Genomic DNA, 5,746 nt, shown 5'->3' with positions numbered 1-5,746 from the left:
GACTCCTATGATTACCTAGTTTTCTTTCTATTCTCTGCATTCCTCCTGCAATCAAAACTTGCAAGGGATTTATACTCTAAAGAGTTTCTGCCTTTGCTCTGTAGAGCTTGCCCTGAGGATTCTCCTTTTTCATTATCACTCATTCCCAGAACTATGCTAATTCTTGCAGATGACACAAAAACCTCTGTTCCAAGGTAAGATCTATCCCTACTAATGTACCTGACTATGCAAGCCATCATTGATCTATATGGTATCTCCTTCTTGAGTTCTTGCCTTCAATTCTTCCAGGTGCTAGTTGCCCCTAGGAGTTCCAACTCTCCACTTCACACAAGAGTGGTCTTTTCAAGCATCAAATTGCCCAGTCTGTCCCAGCACAAGGTTCTCATCTCCTTTCACAGAACATCTTTCTTCATTCTTAATACGAGCATTCACAGTGGAACTCTTTGTCACCAATAAAATAAGGCTCCTGTCATTTTTCCTTCCTTTTCAATCTTTCCCCCTCCTCTTCACCCTTTTGATCTTTTCTCTTCCTGAGATACAAGGGTTACTTTATTACCCTCAATTTGATTCAGATACTTCAAATACTGCTCTCCACCCTTTAGTCACCCCTTTCCCTGCAAATTGTAATGTAGTCCTACAAAAAACATTCATTTATATGTAAGTAGAGTGTCACCAGATTCTGTCTGTAATGCCCCAGGCCTTTCCCTTTGTTATCTTTACCTGACTTCCACTTTCACTCCTATTTGTATGTGAACTTTGTGACTGATGTCACTTTTTTGCTATTGCTGTCCTTGACAATTGCATTTGTTCATCCTATCACCATTTCTTTTCTCTGGGATATTCAAGGCCTGAATCTCTTCAAGTTTACTTTTCTTTCTAAGAATGTTTCAAATGCTATTTATTATTGAATGTCCATCTTTTTTTATTTATGGTTAATCTCAGATTTGCAGGGTAGATTATGCATCCTGATATCCATTTCACTTTAAAATACAATATTCTATTCTCCCTGTACTTATTAGTAGGTGCAAAATAATTTTATATTCATTTGAATGTCTTTTTCTTTGCATTGAATGTCTTTCTTCTGATCACTTCCAGGACTTGTTTCTGAATTGAATTGTTAAAGTTAACCACTGTGTGTCTTAGGATTTGCTGCCTTGAGTTTTTTTCTGGAGAAGATCTATGAATTCTTCCAATTAGAATTTCATTTGTTTAAAAGTTTTGGGCCATGTGTATGTATTATTTCTTACATTATGGTGATCAGGTTTTGTTTTGTTGGGTTCTTCTGGAAGATCCATGATCCTTAGGTTGTCTCTTTGCATCCTTTCTTCATAATCAATATTTTGCTTTCATGGCGATATATTTTCTTTTTATGTTATTTTTTGCTTTTAGATTGTCCTTTACTTCTGTGCACTTGTGTTACCAATCTATTGATCTCTCTTAATGTTTCTTTGGTGAGACTTGCCATTACAGATTAGTGTTTATTTTGTCCATTAATTTTTCTGTGTAAGTCATGTTTGGGATGAAGACACCTACACAAATTGACTACTCAGAGATCACTCATAAAGAGCAGAATTATTTATTAGAATCTCGAGAAGCGGACCCCATCCCGGTCTGCAAGCCAAAGTTCACAGCAGGACAGAGCCACTCCCTTGAGAATGCTCACAGTTTTTATATACTTCAAAGAACCCCCAAAATCCCACCCTCTATATGGTGTGATTGGTCACATAAGTCTCTATTCCCCTGTTTGGTCAATGGAATGCAGTAGACAAGGTGATGTACAGCTTCCTCACCGCGTACCCTTCTTTGGACAACGGAATGTAGTCCAGGTCTTATCTAAAATCACATGCTTCAGGAGAAGCCGAAACAGAGGCCTTTAAGGCTTCGATTAATTTAGCTAACAGTCTCTGATCAATATATACTTGATCTGTATGTTCTTCACCTTTTCCACACAGTCAAATTCTGCTCTTGTGATAGTCATCTTTTTTAAAACATTCATGAAAAATGTGTTGTGGTTCTATGTTCTTCTCAAATTCCACAAGATCATCTGTTTCATCAAGTATTGAATAGTTTTCCTTTGTTTTACAGCATGTATTCATAGGTACTTGAAATCATTTACTAGATCTAGAAAATATATTTCCTTCTGCTGTTAATGTTTTTGCTGTTGATTTTTCTATGTATGTTCAAGTCTTTGAGTTTTCTTGGAGATTTTGATCCATTTCGGTCCTTTTTTTGCTCCTTATTTCCCATTGCTCACTTTCTCACTCTCTCTCCAGTGATGGTTTCTTGGGAGCTGGATCTCAAAGCATCTTGGCCTCCTTCTACAATAGACAACTTGGTTCACCAACCTTGGTCTCTATCCCATGTGACATTTGTAGGACAGAGCAGTTCTGAGATGGATGCTAGATACTTATCTTCAAGATTACTGGAATACCACACAGGAGCCCCTCCACCCCCACCCTTGCCCCACCACACACACATGATGTTGTATTTTGGCATTTTGTCCCACTCCCTCTGTTTCCCATTTCTCTGGCCTGGCACCAACAATTCAGAGACAGACTGTGCTGGTACTATGGGGTAGTAGTCTGGGTCTCCTAGGTTCTGAGGGGAGTAAAAATTGGGGTATGGGCTTGAGCTTTATTTCAAACCCAAATTTTTCCATTGCCCCTTTCCCTCTGTTCTTCCATTCTCCTTCAGAGATCTTTTGCAGCACAGAATACTGCCTGCTGCAGTGCTGGATGGCTGTTGCAACCCCAGCAAGTTTCTAAAGCTTAGAGTGCTGCTACAGCCCTGGGGAATCTGTCTAAACCCTTGTGGCAAGTCCTAGAATCTGCTAGTGCAGCCTTGTGGTCCGTAGCATGGTAGGCAGTGCAGGTGAGTGTGCTGAATAGGCTCAGAATACACACCAATTTATGAGATTTTTTTTTAAATTTCTTTTGGATCCTCGGTGTCCTAGACCATAGAGATGGCTGAATTTGCTTTACCTTTGGCACATAATTTATGTTTTGGAGATGTTTGAGAGGTTGTGAGGAAGAGAGAAAATGTCTAATCCTCCATCTTGTTGGTCACAGGACCCAGAAATCGTCCTAAATCTTACAAAAATCCAGAACACCATATGAGTGTAAGTTGCTATTAGTCTCCTTCTCAGAGCTGGGCCCACAGTAGGCTTGTCCCTTGGTAATGGCAAATATAAATATTCCCTTGACTGGTTAATTGAGGTAGGTGCAGAAAAGGGGGCCCTGGAGGCTGAGTAAAAGTAGGAAGTATATATTTCATTTTGACAAGTCTTTATTGCATATCTCTTCAGTCCTCGGTGCTGTGGGGGAAATGAAAATGGAAAAAGCTCAGTCCCTGTCCTTAAGGAGCCCATAGTCTGTTTGGAGAGACAGCAGTTTTGCATCCAGTAATAACTGATATTACTTTTGCTCTTGAAGTCTTACAAGAGCTTTCTGTGCATTATCTCAGTTAAGTCCCACAGCAATCCTATGAGGCAAGTACCACAATGATTATTTCCCATTTTATAGATGATGAAACTGAGGCTAAGAAATGATGTGACAGGATCACGGGCCCAAAGCTAATAAATATTCAAGTCTTGATTTGAACCCAAGTTTTCCTAATTCAAAATCTTTCACATCATGAATGATTTCATGAGGCCTCTGCATAACCTTCCATTGTCAATAGAATAAACTGAATAGAATCAGGCCTACATTTGTATGGCCCAGAACTGTTGGATAGACCAGACAGCAGTGCAGGATGGGGGAATTAAAGGCAGCTTAGACTGAGGTGAGTAGCGTTTAACTAGAAGAGAAGGATCTTCTTGTTGCAAAATCAGTCTTAAAGAGCACATCGTACCTGAAAGAAAAAATCTGATAACCTTGAGTTGATAAGTTGTTTAACCCAGAAACCTCCCAGACCAGCCATCATCTACCTAACTAATTGTCAATGGTCCTTTATTTTCTTCTGAGAAAAATTTAGGCTCCTCTGTAGGATATTCACCTTACCTAGAGTCACATTTTTAATCATTATTTTTTGCTATTCCTTTCCATCTACTCGATGCTCCAGCCATATTGGAAAAACTATTCTTCCAACATGCCTTTGCCCAAGCTATTTCCTAGGCCTAGAAAGTCCTTCTGCCTCTGTGCTTACTGAATTTCCTACCTTACCTTTGAAGCACAACTCAGAGGCCTCCATAAAGCCATCCTTGAACCCCTACTAAGTAATAATCCTTTTCCACAACTCCCACATAGCATTTTGTCTTCCATCTCTCTAATATACTTATTTAATATTGAGCATTACACTTGTCTGTATTTGGTTCTTCTCCTTCTGACTCCAGGAATACAGGAATTGTTTTTACTATAAATTCATTTTTCTTTCAGGTCTAAACTGTGTCTGCTTTAAATACAGCAAGAGCTGAATAATGTTTGATGATTGAATGATGAAATGAGGGAAGGAAGAAGTAGCCCAGGTATTCCCAATTCAGCCTAGGTCAGCTCAATGTTCATTATATACCTACTATTACATACAAAGTCTTGTGTATACAAATATGGAAAATGCCAGTCCTTAATAATGTTGATGAAATGACCTGTTCTCCCCTGCTAGAAAGGTGGTGGGCTATAGGTAAGAAAGAGCAAAGCATGGTGAAATATGGCCAACATCTCATTCTAGTTTGTTTAGTTATACTTCTTTGTTTCAAAGGTGGGTTCTTTTGAGGAGAGAAGGAGAGGAATATTTCAAAGTACTAGCAATGCAGAAAATTAAAAGCATCAACTTTTTTTTAAGTATATAGTCCATTTTCTCAAGGGGCATATAATCTCTGAGGGGATAAATATCCACAGACAAATAGATGACACACAACAGAATGTTACTGAAACAAAGGAGAGATGGGAGGGAGAGAGAGCACTTTCATGTGGGGAGATTAAGGAAATTTTCAGGGAAAAGATGGCATCTGAACTGAACATTGAAGAAAGGGATGTCGAATGGCAAAGATGAGGAGAGCGCACTGACACTGACATACACACTCTCTCTGCGCCTACTTCCAACTTTGCACCTCCTCCTAAAGCACACATGTTTAGTTTCTCCCTAAAAGGCTGTATAATGGGGATTAGCCTCCAAGAGCGTGCTGGCCAAACAGGCACTGCGGACTGATTGCTGTGGAAGGCAGACGGTTGTTGCCCACCGCAGAGGAGTCTGTGTGCGTCCCAACCCCCTCTTCTGAAGAAGTAGTCACCCCTCTCACCTCTATGAGAAATCAGCACAGGCCCTGTACCTCCCTCTCGGCCCCTCTTCACACCCCCTCCTGTGAGTTTCAGCCCCTCAGATCCAGGGAAATCAGAAGCAGGATGCTTGGAACACAGCAGGCAGTCTCCTGGTCCCCTTGAGGGAAAGTGGGGGTGGTGAGGAGAGTCAGTTTGATTAGGTGATGAGTGGGTTTAATATATAAACACAAATTGCCGTAGGGCCACAGGAGGCGAAAGAAGCCTCCTCCTTTTTCCTCCCTTTCTTTCTTTCTTTCTTTCTCTCTCTCTCTCTTTTTTAAATCTTTAATGTCTCCAACCAGCCAGCAGTGGGGGAGGCGTTGTGAGTGTGCTATATTTCAAAGGGCTGTCACAGCTGGAAGGATTTTCAGAGCATTTCCCAGCCAATCTATTGTGTATAAATATATAGATGTATATATAGGTTTCATTATCCCCTTCAGGGTTCCTAGAGAATATATTCTTTTAATATGTATAATATATTTGAGCTGTTATGT

The sequence above is a fragment of the Antechinus flavipes genome, chromosome 2 (assembly GCF_016432865.1).
Source record: "Antechinus flavipes isolate AdamAnt ecotype Samford, QLD, Australia chromosome 2, AdamAnt_v2, whole genome shotgun sequence".
Lineage (NCBI taxonomy): Eukaryota > Metazoa > Chordata > Mammalia > Dasyuromorphia > Dasyuridae > Antechinus > Antechinus flavipes.
This window is presented reverse-complemented; position numbering follows the sequence as displayed.